This window comes from Etheostoma spectabile, unplaced genomic scaffold (assembly GCF_008692095.1).
Source record: "Etheostoma spectabile isolate EspeVRDwgs_2016 unplaced genomic scaffold, UIUC_Espe_1.0 scaffold00003463, whole genome shotgun sequence".
Lineage (NCBI taxonomy): Eukaryota > Metazoa > Chordata > Actinopteri > Perciformes > Percidae > Etheostoma > Etheostoma spectabile.
This window is the reverse complement of record NW_022603032.1, coordinates 1-14,970: the sequence shown is the minus strand read 5'-3', so window position 1 is coordinate 14,970 and position 14,970 is coordinate 1. Positions and strand designations below refer to the sequence as shown.

The 14,970-nt window shown below is 39.7% G+C and overlaps 1 pseudogene; it reads left to right on the top strand.

Annotated features, from left to right (window-relative positions):
* Positions 1–925: 925 nt before the first annotated feature.
* Positions 926–14,826, top strand: LOC116676593 (proprotein convertase subtilisin/kexin type 6-like; annotated as a pseudogene).
* Positions 14,827–14,970: the final 144 nt, after the last annotated feature.

The following is a 14,970-nucleotide window of genomic DNA, read 5'->3' as shown; positions in this document are numbered from 1 at the left end:
TCCATCCATCCATCTTCATCCGCTTATCCGGTATCGGGTCGCGGGGACAGCAGCTCCAGTAGGGGACCCCAAACTTCCCTTCCCGAGCCACATCAACCAGCTCCGACTGGGGATCCCGAGGCGTTCCCAGCCAGGTGGAGATAAAATCTCTCCACCTAGTCCTAGGTCTTCCCCGGGGCCTCCTCCCTGTACACAATGCAGAAAAATCTAAAGTCTAATCATTTCAGCTGGACTTGTACGCCGTTACATTGTTGCCTAGTTTATTCATAATAACATATCTAATAACTACATTTGTTTTGTGTGCAAAAGTATTATGTGTAAAATAACTAAAGCTGTGAGATGAATGTAGTGGAGTAAAAAGTGAATGTAGCAGAGTAGAAGGTGAAGATAACAGTCAGGTAAAGTGCAGTAGCCTACAAAGAATGGAATACTGGAGTAATGATCTTGGCTACATTCCACCACTGCTTCCAAGCATGAAAAAGTTTGACAAAGTAATTTTTCGGAGGTGTTTTAATATAACTTTGGCTATTTGAGTGGGCCTATTTGCGGTTGTTCAGTGTTGGAGCCATTTTACGCATCAGCGTGACGCGGACTAATTGGTATAGGCTACAGCTGTGTTGCGCACTACAGCTGCAAGGTCACCGATTTTGGATCGTGTTTTGTAGTAACGAGGTATGGTGGTAACGTTTTAAGATGGAAAGGAGAAGTGAAATTTTTTTGTTTGAGTTTTGTTATCCGTTTTAATTAAATAGACTGCCATCCAACTTAGTTCCAGATTTTGGACAATTTATTTTGAGGGGAAATATCGACCTAAAGACCATGACCGCATTGTTTAGTGTGGTGTAAACGTACCACTGCAGGTAAATGGTAGCCTATAAACAGCAGCAGCAGCAGGGAGCCAGGGAGCTGATCTTAATGATGTGTGTGTATGTCTGTGCCATTGGCTGTAGCTGACAGCTCTGATCTGATCGCGCACATAGCCCCGGTCGTTTCTACCGGAGTTTACCGGCACTGACCACAACATGATGGACTTATAACAGACTCTCCCCCCCCCCCCCCCCCCCAAAAAAAAAGCTGACCCAAAGATCCGACACCATCTGTACGCTACATCACCTCAACGAGTTTTCTTTCCCAACTTGGGAGTCAGGATGGCGTTCTTTTTGCTCCTCATTATAACTGCTGTAAGAAGTGAGTCAGTGGCACCGAGACCCGGGACCCTTTATACCAACCACTGGGCAGTGCGGATCCCAGGGGCTGGGGACAGGCGGACAGGATCGCTGCTAATATGGATACATCAACTTCGGACAAGTAAGCACAGTGTATCGCTGTTGATTTGTTATTACTGTCATACTGTCATAACGCAGCGTTATGTGACTGCAACCCTAACTGTAATAATCACTGGGAATATTTGAGAATAAATTAGTCCACCTACATAAAATGTTCTATGTAGCTTTTCAAAACTGTGTCTGCAGGGGAGAATTGATTGACTTATTTCCTTCTGGATATTTACGCATCACGATTAACAAATGTTTAAAATGTTTTTATTACGTATGAATTCACAGTTGTCAATTCATTTATAATAGCCTAATCTATAGCAGGGGGTCAGAATCAGAAATCTGGATCAGAAAATATGTATTGCACAGTAGGCTAAGTAGCCTACTTACAAGGAATTTTCATGGTGGATCCATACACAAACATAGGCCTATTGGACATTAGTATGAATAACAGAATAGGCTACACACAGAAACAGAAAATATATAGAAAATAGCTGTTAACATAAGAAAAGAGAAGGAAAAGAAGATGCTGAATGGCCCTCAGAGTAACTGCAAGGGAGTGAGCCACCAAATTACTTTTTAAAACGTTTTTTTCAAAAGTGAAAATGATTACATGAATCCAACATATCAAAAGCAAATATATATCAGCCTAAAGATATTCGTGGTTGTCCAACTGGCCTGTAAGGATCTCTAAGGTAGCCCTCCACAGACCACACAGTTATTCTAAGGATTCACTGTTTTATAAAATCACGCCAACAATTATTATTTAATGCCTTAGTATAAAGGTACAGTATGTGTAAAGGCCAGTGATGGAGTGTAACCAAATACATTTACTCCTGTACTGTACTTGTAGTACAAATGTTGAGGTACCTGTACTTTACTTGAGACTTTTCTCTGCACTTTCTACTTCTACTCCTCCGCTACATTCCAGAGAGAAATATTGTACTTTAATTAAGTTACTAGTTACTTTACACATTAAGATTTTGCACATAAACGCATGTAGTTTATAAAATCTATTGTTTTATAATAAATTAAGCTACCCGACAATATAACTGCCTACAAGTCCAGGTGAAATTATCAGTTTCTAAAATGTGAGGATTTGTTTGCACCGAGTACTTTTACTTTAAATACTTTAAGTACATTGTCCTGATGATACTTAAGTAACATTTTCATTGCGAACTTTTACTTGATGGATGGATGGTGGATGGTATTAGTACTTTTACTTCAGTAAAGGACCCAATAGATTGTTTTATTTATGGTTACGCATGTGACGCTGTATGTCACGTTGGTAAAGTCAAACAAAATAACTTGCCACTGTCAAAGTTTGGTTGTGTTTAAGCACAAAAACTAATTGGTTAGGTCCAGAAAATGATTGTCATTTGGGTTACAATGACGTTAATTTACTCCCTAAAGGTACTCTGAATGTAGTCTTGGAGAGAGGGTCTGGCTAGTCCACACAGCATTCCTGGATGGGGGAAAAATGTGCTCTGGTTTGATTGGCATTTCTTTAAACCAATCACAATTGTCTTGGACGATGCTAAGCGCGGCACAGAGTCTAATAGCCTCGGGAAATGAACTTGTTTTGGTGGAACATGTGTACGTTCAAAAGTTGTTTTGGTTGTGCAACAGAAAACTCAGATTGGACAGATAGTCTAGCTAGCTGTCTGGATTTACCCTGCAGAGATCTGAGGAGCAGTTTAACCATAGTCCTCAGAAATCCACCAGAGGTTAGAATTCTAACACAAAGAAAGCGGAAGGTAACGGACATCTGGCCGAAATGAGGATGTCCGGAATTTCCGTCAGCACCATAGCAATCTCCAAAGTGGAACGTTGTGGATACGTTGAACGTATTGACCGTTAATAGTGAAAGTAATTTGTTTGTTTGACCCCCCTCCAAACTGCCTCCTTATGCAGAAATTTAGTAATCTTATACTTCCACACCTCACTTCCCGCTTTGCTCCCGTCATAACTACCTCAACCATTGGAGGGCTCTGTCAGAAACTTAAAATATAGGTAGTAATTGCTGCATGTGCAAACAACCTATGGGAGTGTTTTCAAGGGCAAGACAGTCTTGATAAAGACCTTGTAGTGACACTGCAACATTAAAATTTAGGAGCTTCTTCTTCTTTTTTGATTTTTTTGCGCTGCACCTGTAGGAATGGCTACAATCACCTTCTTGCTTATACGTGATCTATAAACCTACAGTAAAGGGTTTGATAACATTTGTAAAATTACAAGTTACAACTGATGTTCTTAATGCTTTGTAAAGGTTGCCTTACTAAAAGTTGTAGGCTACTAGAAACAGTAGGAGTACAGTCTGTAAAAGAGAATAACACAAGACATGTGTGGTTGAAGGAGATTGGGAGAGAATTACAGATATAGCATATGACTGCAGTTGTGCCAGCTGTGCACATGTGCTGAGAATCCAGATGACATTTTTTGTGCAAAGTCAAGAAAGAAAAAGAATTATTGAGTGACAGAATTTATACAGATGGTCCAAATGTGTTTTGAATGTAGAATGCTTTGGAGAATAAGGTTAATATTTTTGTCTTTAAGTCAAACAACATCAGTGTGAAAGCCATTTAGATAAAAGCTCAGATAAATAGAATATTTTGCGTTTAGCCATGGTTTTATGGTCTGAGTTGTTGTCCTTGTCTTGATGTTGCTGTTTGTGTTCGGTCAGATAGGAAGTCTGGAACCATTACCATTTCCACCACAGCAGAGTGGTTCGCAGAGCGGCATACTCTTTGAAGGGCCCCCACAGCTTCATCCATATGGATCCTGAGGTGAGACCTGGATCAGTTTCCTTCAACACAACACACAGAGGAGATCTGGTGACATGAACACACGTTTTCTCTTGTCTAAATCCTTCCATCAGACCTGGCAACCCTGGACATAGTTGGAGTACCACATAGCAGCAGTTCAAATATTTCTGTAATTTTCCATTCCCTGGTTTGTACAGTGTTGTGGAAATGCTGTATAGCTGATTTCAAAAAGATGAACCTGTGTTTTCTTTTAAATGACAAGGACATTTTTATGCAGTTATAAAAAGACAGGTTCTTGGACTGAGTTTGAGGTGGATGAAAAAAAAACAGTGGGTTTTTTCCCAACACAGAGAATAAGATGCACACCCTAACATGAGATAAAACATTGTCGGTCCACGCAGACTCACTCCTCTCCACTGATAATTTAAAAAAGTGAAGACAAACGCCATGCGATGGTCATTTTTTAACTAATCCTTCATTAAAGCATATATAGAGAGCTGTGACCTAGGGGACACATTATCCAATCAAACATCAGCTGGAAAATAATTGGACCCATGCAACTGTGAGAGGATCCCCAAGCAAAGCAAAATCAGGTGAATTAAAGAGTAAAGATGACCATTTTGAAAAAGTGAATAAAGAAATAGATGTTTGTAATTAAAACTTGAGTGACTTAAGAATGTTTACATTTATATTAACAATATTATTATTATTATATTATTATTTATTATTATTAAAAGAATGTAAGGAGATGCTCAAAATTGAAGATTTGAAATGCATGGACACAACATAAGAAAAGTTGAAGCGTGAAGGAGTCTTGTAGATAATGTGAGAAAGCTGCATTAAATTTGACCCATTTTCAAAAATTGTCTATCAGAAATTGCCCAAAATGAACATGGATGCTTCCATTTGATTCTCTTCTTAAGTAAAATGAAGGCTCAGTACACTATTTACATTAAATTGGGGTGTTTTATTATTCTTTTCATAGCATATTTCTGCTTTTCAAACTCAAAAATGAGGTTTAGTGTCCATGTATTCCAAGAATAACAGTAAAACTCGTATGGGGGCGGGGCATCAAAATGTAAAAGTGAGAAAAATGTCAGAAAAAGGATCAAAAACATAGAAAAAACGTTGGAAAAAATAAACACAAAAGGAGAAAAAAACAACTTAAAAAAAAAGAAAAAAAAAATAAGTAGTAGCTGGAAAAAAACAGTAAACAGTAAAGCGCAAGATGTTAAAAAAGTTGTGGACAACACAAGGGTTAGAGGTGCAGATGTTTCTTTGAGACAAAGCTATGTGTGCAAACTAAAACCCATGTGTGTATGTGTGTGGGATCTAACAAACATGTTGGATGCATCTCCTTCATCATAAAGGATTCACAGCAGCTGCTATGATTGTGAAAAAAAATATTTTAGATCATTCAGTATTTACATCTGTGTTTGCTAGCTTTGTAGTTTTCTTCACTACCTTTGTTGGTGCATCACTATACTTTTTCTTGCATCTTTGCAACCAACTGTCAATCAGTGGAATTGTGTTAAACTTGCAACAGGAATTCCTCATGGATAATACAGGGAAAACGGGCCCACTTGTAAAAAAAAAAATGTCTTTGTAGTGCCATTAGTGGACAAAGAAACAGCTTGCCAAAAACCTTTCTTTACAGCGTTGTGGAGGAGGATCTGGCTTGTCCACACAGCATTTCAAGATTGGAGAAAAACATGCTCTGGTTTATTGGTTTTTCTTTAAACCAATCACAATTGTCATGGGCTGTGCTAAAAGCCCAACAGAGCCACGGTGCCGCTATAAAATAGCTTCGGAAAATGAACTTGTTTTAGTGGAACGTGTACGTTCAAAAGTTTTAGTCTTGTAGCAAGAATCTCAGATTGGACAGATACTCTAGCTAGCTGTCTGGATTTACCCTGCAGAGATCTGAGGACCAGGTAACCATAGTCCTCAGAAATCCACCGGAGGTTTGAACGCAGACCCAAACAAAATGAAAGGTAATGGAAATCCAGGCGAAAAGAGCCTGATCCGGCAGCATTGGAGCTAGCCTGGAAGTGGAACACCGTGGACATAGACTACTTCTAGGCTAATGTTTAAAGAGCCTCTAGTGGACAGAATTTATAACAACAACCACATGCTGATATTATATGCTGAAAATTCTATAATCAACTCAAAGTTGTGCTAAGATCATTGGTCAACTTGTGCACTCCTTTCAAACAACCCACAAAAAGAGCATGCTCAGACTTGCTCACAGCATCTATTCTGACTCCATGCATGTGGTAATTATGAATACCAGCTTTTGCTTTCTAACAGGCGATTAAGAGTCTCTTTGCTTAACAGGTTCAAGAACTCTTTTATTCATCAGTCTATCCTGTTGCTAAACCAAAATCGGTGTGCTGCCAATGCAGATCTGGATCTGAATGTAACAGGAAACATGTTTTTTGTCATGTCTGTTGATGCATTTTCATCTTTCACACTATACTGTATGTAATTGTTGTCCAACTTTGTTTGTACATTTCTTTAGTTGAGCGGAGCTAAAATGAACGTAAATGAATTTCAGTGTAAACTGATGATTAAGTTCTAACGTATAAGACTTAATAGTAGGGTAAATATTATTTGGCTTAAATATAATTCCAACATTAGCAATAATAATGAATGCAATTTGAATGGTTTTATAGAAGGAGGCGAACAGCTCTGGTGTGTATGTGGGTGGAGAAATAAAAGTTCTTGACTATAAAAAAAGAGGTTTTGATATTTGTATTGGTGTGGGCTTCCATAGAAAACATGTGGCTCTGACTCTTTCTATTTCCATCCTTAGGTGGCCTGGGCTGAGCAGCAGGTAGTAAAACCAAGAGTAAAGAGGTATGTCCAAAGTGACCCAAGCTTCATTAATTTCAATGACCCTAAATGGTCCAACATGTGGTACATTGTAAGTAAAGTGCACTGAATCATCATTCATCCTGCCATTTGCATTTCGGTAGGACAAATTAAGAAGTTTGGTGCTTGTCTTTAATTTTTATTTACAGCACTGCAATGATAAGAGCAGCCATTGTCGCTCAGAGATGAACATTCTGCAAGCCTGGCAGAGGGGTTACACCGGCAAGAACGTGGTGGTCACCATATTGGATGACGGCATTGAGAGGAACCACCCTGATCTGGCTCAGAACTATGTATGTGTTATATATCCAACCATTTCCAAATATGTACACAGTTCAAAATCAAAATAAGGGCTGTGGATTTTCACTTTCACATGCCCTGAGTTTTAAAAAACAATTTTTGGTTTACAACAAGAACTGAGATACAAGCTTTAGTAAGCTGTTGTGTCTGTCTCAGCCATAGACTGTAAAAAATAATGGACAAAGCTTCCGGGTCTGAAAAGTGAAGCCAATGCGGACGTGTCTAAAACCTGCATTCTATCTCATTTCCAACAGGGGCCAACTTCACTGGCTCCAAAAGGAATTCTGTCTCTAAACATTTTAAAGTCTTCTTCAAACATCACAACTTTTATTTTAAATGATAGTCTTTTTTATTTTAAAATAGACAATAAAGCAGGGTTTGCTTTAGGTGAAGGGCTACACGCAGACCTGTCATCCAGGACTGAAGCTTAGCAATGCTAACCATGGCACTGTGGACATTAATACAGACCTGAGCTTGTTTTAGGGTGTTGTATGTGTTTTTGACTCAAATGTTGCCCCTTTCACTTTCTGTTTTCACTTCATCAATGTACATTGGAACATTTTGGTCACCTAAAAATGTCTTGTTCAGCGTTCTTCCAACCGAGCTAACTAGCTACCGCTAGCATCAATTGGTAACTTAAGGGAAAGTCTGCAAATTTTCTGTCCTGCCGTACATACTACACAGTATATTCATCTGCCTTTACCCTCCAGTACGAATTGCTTCAAAAAGGATGAAAATCTGCAATTTCCCTTCTTTAGCGTTAAGCGCAGCGCCAATGCAACCAGAAACATCACTGGCTCGGCTGCGTCATCTTCCGTAGCTCCACCTTCTGGTCAAAATTAGGAATGTCCGGTTTCAAAAAACAAGATGGCCATGTCCAAACTCGAGGCTTCAAAACAGTGGACAGCAGTCCACAAACCAATGGGTGATCACTTGAGCTATGTCCATTATTTTTCAGTCAACTGTCTCAGCCTCACCCATTTGTTGCGATTTCTTCTGTTGTCCTGTATCACTTCTCTAGGACCATCTAGCAAGTTATGATGTCAATGGAAATGACCATGACCCTACACCACGTTATGACTACCGCAATGAAAACATGTAAGAATGAATACCACCAATGTCTCCACTTTGTCACATTCAAATTGATATATTCTGCAGTTCCCCCTTCTACATCCTTTTATCATGTCTCTGTCATTTTATTATAAGGCTGATTGCCCACTATACAGCAGAGTAGTGTCAGAAGTACTGAGGTTCTCAGGGGGCTTTAAACACCGACATTGTTGGATTGTTTAACAGCATCTGAAACCCTTTTGTGAACACAGAATCAGAGGGGCTGTGTTCAACAGTTTTTGTAACGTTCACGTCCACTTTATGCAGTGATTGATCTGCTGTGTGAATGTGAGAAAGGTATCTCTTAAAGGTGCCCTGCAAAGAAAAAATGTTTTTTTATTTTGCATTTTTTGAAAGATGTTACATGTTAATATGTGTTTGTGTTACTTTTTTTGTTATGGGAGAAGCCATCACCATCACCATGGGATAATACTTAGATAAGAGACTGAAAGTAATGAGTAAGATAATAACACATGCATTGTTTTCTGCTGATCTTTTATTCATAGGGTAGCTTCCTGTCTTTAGAAAAAATCGTACTGAGATTCCTTGTTTGACTGGAACTACTATTGTTCTCTTTAGACATATTTTCACACACAAATGAATTGAAAATGTTTAAGGGTCAAAAAGTTTTGGTTTGGAACTTTTGGCAAAAATAAACCCAAACTCCCAAAATCAATATTAGTACTGGCCTCAAAAATCCAGTATTGGTCCAACAAAGACTAAAGCTTTTGCATTTTTTTCTCACAATCCTCTTTTTAAAGTTCCACATGTGAGGTAGATAGTTGTGCCTTCAATTCGGTGCTGCAGTTGAGGTAATGCACCTACTTTGGGTTGGATTCAGTCTGTTAGTATTCAAGGCCCATCCAGTGGGCTATATCCTAATGCCTACACCTTTGATCTAGAAATCCCTCTTTTTCCATTCGGCAGATCTAACATAGGCTTTGAGGGCAAAAGCAACCTAAAATGTCAACAGTAAATACCAGGTTTTGATGTCTTCCCAAGGAATCAAAGACTCTTTTTAAGCCAATTTTGTATAATGATCATACAAGAGGAAATCCATCATAGAAGCAAAAGTAGTCGCCATAGTGTGTTTGTGCCTGTGATCCACTCTTGGTGTGATTCCAGATATGCCTTCTTCAAATGCCTTTGAACTTTCAGGCTTTGTATCTGCTCTCTTTTTTACTGCTCTCTGTAGACATGGAACTCGGTGTGCAGGTCAAGTTGCAGCAGTGGCCAATAACTCCCATTGTGCCGTTGGGATTGCCTATAATGCTCGCATTGGAGGTAGAGTTTCTGTCCTTTTTCTCACACTTGAGCAGTGTGGTCTGTCGATCCATCGCTTTGTTCCAGACAGAAATATCTCAGCAACTAGTAGATGAATTGCTATGAAACATGCATATTTCATTGACCTTGATAGTTTAGACATTAATGGAACAATTGATCACTCCTAATGACTTAGTTGATCCTTCTATAATCAGATCAAACTTTAATCTTTGTTGTTGTATTGCAAGGAGCAGTTAGTCTGTTTTTAATAAATCATTTTCAAGCTTTCTAAAGCAAATCATAAAAAAAATGCCTTTTATTTATTGTAAGTGGTGTTTCACCACCAAGAATCAACAACCTCAGGTGTTTGCAGGGGTTGGCAAGAACTGAATTTCTGATATGAGTGTGTTAAACAGCATTTTACGGTGTGAGCTGGACTAAGTAGTGTTAATTAAAATATGTGTAAACTTTTAAGTAGTTTAAACCAGTGATTTCCACCAGTGTCTTATGCCCCATTGGTTGGTCTGCAGCTCAACTAATTAAAAAAAAGAAATGAAATCATCAGTTGTTTTGAACAATATAGCCACATATTCACATTAAGTTACTTGATACCCAAAACTTACATGTTGCAGTTATGGCGAGAAACTAGTTAGTAAACCAGCACTGAGGTTTAGCTAAGTAATGAATGAATGGTAGAAATAACTAACTAAAAGTAATGAATAAACAGTTAAAAGGATTAGGAAAAATAAGGAACACTTAAAATGGCTAAAAGTTTAAATAGTTTGCTAAAGGTTGAAATAGTTAGCTAAAGCGGGATAGATAAATGGTTGAAACATTCAGCTTCTCTGCAAGTAGTAGTAGCCTAGGAGGTTAGTAGTAGATGCATAAAATACTAAACAAATCCCTTTTTATACATGAATAGTGTTATATGAACATACATTGGGAATCGATGAAGGGGTACGTGAGTTCATCTGACAGGCTGTGGGGGGGATCAATGGTTAAACTGCAAAATATCCTATTTTATGAGTTACCTCTGTGTGTAAAATCAAGTATTACTACAGCAATCAGATAAAGTATCAGAACAAGATAGCGGAGTAAAATGTAAAACAGCCCTACAATTTTCTGTGTGGCTCCAAGGTTATCATACATCCAAGTATTAGTGTTATTTTGTGCAGATGGACTGTTCTTATATAACGCTTTTCTAGTCTTAACGACTACAACAAAGCGCTTTTACATAGTACAGGAACCATTCACCATTCACACACTGTGGCAGAGGCTGCCGTAAAGGTGCCACCTGCTCATCAGATAACACTCACACACATTTACACTCCGATGGCGCAATGTCAAAGACACTTCCAACATGGAGGGCCAGGGTTTTTGAACCACCAACCTCTTTATTTACACACTGATTCACTGTGTAATGAATATGCAAGGATGACTGGAATATCTATTCCAGTTAAAATGAGTGTGTTGTATTGGGATTGATGCCGTCTCTTTGACACAGGGATTCGAATGCTGGATGGCGATGTGACTGATTTGGTAGAGGCCATGTCGGTGGGAATCGACCGGACTACATTGACATCTACAGTGCCAGCTGGGGCCCAAAAGACGATGGCAAGACGGTGGATGGCCCAGGGCTGCTAACTAAAACAGGCTTTTGAAAAAGGCATCAACAAGGTTTGAAGAGCCACAAAGAAAAGAGTGTCTCTGAGCAGACTTATGCACAAAAGATTGGTGTTTGAGTGGAATCACAGCAACACATCACTGTGTGTCACACAGGGCCGCAAAGGCTTGGGGTCCATTTTTGTCTGGGCGTCAGGTAACGGTGGTCGCCAGGGTGATCACTGCTCATGTGACGGTTACACAAGCAGTATCTACACCATCTCCATCTCCAGCACCACAGAGAACGGTAACAAGCCCTGGTACCTGGAGGTGCAGCTCCATCATAGCCACAACTTACAGCAGTGGAGAGTTTAAACGAGAGGAAGATTGTAAGTACCCCGTGTGTGTGTGTGTGTGTGTGTGTGTGTGACTGTGTGTAATTGTGTTGTTTGCCCACAATGGTTGCCAGTGGATCAGACTGGAGAACTGTGCTTTAAAGGGTGTTTGGGTGAAGATGTCTATGTTTACTGTGTTTGTATGTAAATTATGAGGCCTGTACTGTATGAAACACATTTCCCCAGTGGACAATAAACTATCTATCTTTCTCAACTGTAGCTCAGATAGTCAGACACATTCATAATTCATCTGACAATCCAAACAAGTTGGTTACCCCTGTAGCATATAACTGCTAAATAAGCTGCAAACATAAAAATTGAAAATTGATATTAACTTTCTGGTACACAATATAAAATCCACTCATACAAATCAGATCTTTAAACATTTAGTTCAATTCAGTTTTATTTTTGTCAAATCAGGAGTTATCTCAGGACACTTTACAGACAGAGTAGGTCTGACCACCTCTATACTTTACAAAGACCCATCAATTCCCACGAGCAAGCATTTGGTGCAACAGGGGCGAGAAAAAACTTCCTTTAGGGAGAAATCTCGGACAGACCAAGGCTCTTGGTGGGCGGCCATCTGGGACCAGAGACACTGATACAGATATCAGACATGATTCATAACAGTTATAGCAGTTGGTGCACCATGGTGCTTAAAGTAACAATAAAGATAATCTAACTGTGAATAGAAATAATACTTATATAAAACAGTGCACATATGGGGAATTTTACTTTGTTTGTGCTGTGTTGCAGGTACTACTGACCTGCGGCACCGCTGCACTGATGGTCATACTGGACTTCTGTCTCCGCTCCCATTGTGGCCGGAATCATAGCTCTCGCTCTGGAGGCCAAGTCAGTCAAGTTTTCTGTTTACTGTCACAATCATCTCATTACTTTGTTCTCTACGTCACCATCTGTCTTCTGTCCTTTGTTAACGTCTGTTTAGGTCTTCTGCTGACATCGGAACTGTGTGTACTGTGCCAAGATACTCTTATCTAGAAACTACAGCTAAAAATTAATTTCTCTGAATTAGTTACATTTTAGTTTCATTTTTTTGTTTACCGGATGTTTCCCCAATTTCCAGAGCTTCTGTCCTGATTGGTACTTTATGTTCCTTTATCCTTAGCACTCCTTAAAACCTTAATGTCAATGTTACTGTGATGCCCGACTCTCTCAAGGGAAATAGTGTTACCGTTATATTTTCCTTGACCAGTGTGTGTGTGATAAAATTCACCTACAGCATGAACTGTGACTTCAGTTTCTGTGACTTGGCGTCAATTGAGTTGAGCACATTTTTTGATCATTCAACCACAGCATCTCTCTCCTTTAGTCCGTCTCTTTAGTCCGTCTTTTTAAATGGCTTAGTAAAATGCTCATTTGTGTCTTAAAACTACAGAGATGAATACGAGGCTATCAGGCTTTAGATATACACAATCATGGAGCCATATAGGGGGGGGGGGAACAATTAGGACAATTTCAAGGGCCCATGACTGACAGGGGCCCCAAAAAATTAGGTAAAAGCTAAAATAAAATTATTCAACACTAACCATGATTTTTTGTCATGGGGTCCAAAATTTCTGGCGGCGCCCCTGCATACAAACACTGTAAGTGGTTTTCATGAGATCAATAACAATGAAAAACATCAAATGTTAAACAATCCTTTTAGCTTTAGGTTGCTTTTACATCTTTGCTGGTTTGGTCTATTATATCCATGTTTGGACTGGTGTGAAAGCTCATCCGAACTGTTGTGCAGATCAAACAAACTAACTCTGGTCTGCGGGGGGTCTCGGAGCTCTTCCAAGTGAATTAGAGTTCGGTTCACTTCAGGTGAGAACGCGATCCGACCCCAAATACAGGAAGTAAACCAGAAGCGGACAATTTACTAGCCTGCAGTTTCAACCTTGAACCCAGTTTATGGACTTCTACAGTGGCGTGAGAAAGTTTTACACACCCATGCTATAATTGATTAAACAAGAGGAATAAAAAAAAACATCTTTTGGAAATTGATCTAATGCCTTGATAAAAATAGGAATATCCAACCATTTAAGGCACACCAATTTTCTTTGTGAATGAAAAATGTATTGTAAATAAATAAAGATTCTTCCTTAAAATACAGGGGGCCTAGTATACACACCCCTATGTTAAATTCCCATAGAGGCAGGCAGATATTTATTTTTAAAGGCCAGTTATATCATGGATCAGGATACTATGCATCCTGATAAAGTTCCCTTGCCTTTGGAAGTAAACTAGCCCCATATCATCACATGCCCTTCACCCTACATAAAGAAAGGCACGGGGGACTTCCATAAGATCATCTCTCAATGCAAATCCACCCAGCTATTAACTAACTGAAATAAAGCCATGTCAATCTCTAATAAATTGGCGGAATTTTGCTTTAACAATGAATAGTGTCTTGCTTCTTCTTGTATTTTTGTATCTCCATGTGGGAATGCCTGTAAAGTTGACCGATTGAACGTCTGCCAAGTTTGATTGACTTGTCATAACAATGAAAAACAAGCTAAAGGTCAGGAGTTGCTTTGAATGGCGAGTGGAGATGAACAGTGTTTTGGTTTCTACAGCCTTTTACTGACATGGAGGGATGTGCAACATCTTGGGTGAAGACATCCAGACCGGTCCACCTGAAAGCTGATGACTGGAAACAATGCTGCAGGATCAGAGGCACACGCATTCTACTTCTTACACTTGCTATGTACATTGATTGTTTTATACTCAACACATTTGACAACACTGTAGCCTCGGACTGAGATAATTTATGAAAGGCCTCAATATTAATCTTCCTTACGTTGTGTTTTCTCCCAGTCAGCCATGTTGTTTGGCTTTGGCCTGGTGGATGCGGAGGCCATGGTGCTGGAGGCCATGAAGTGGAGGAATGTTCCGTCTCAGCATACCTGCAGTCATACCCCCGAGCGACGCACCAGGTGAGGCAAACTGCAGACAGGTAGCTGATCGCAAACCTGCTACAGCAATGAAACTGCAATTCTTATTGTTATCATGTAATTGCATAATGCTTATACTGATGGCTGTACCAGGCACATCCATGCTGGCCAACATCTAAACTGCAGCATTAGCACTTCCGGATGCTCAGAAGAGCATGAGCGGCACGTGGCTTACCTGGAGCACGTGGTGGTCAAGGTCCTGATTGTCCACCCGCGGCGAGGAGACCCTGGAGATCAACCTGATCTCTCCGTCTGGGACCAGGTCACAACTACTGGCCAACAGGTGAGAGCTCCATCTAGCACCTCTCGACTCATCAGCAGAGTTTGGGACAGTTTTCATTATTCTCCGTACCTATTGACAACTTCACAGTGAGGTCTGTGAATATATTAGAATCAAGGAATCTTTGTGTGTGTGTGTGTGTGTGTG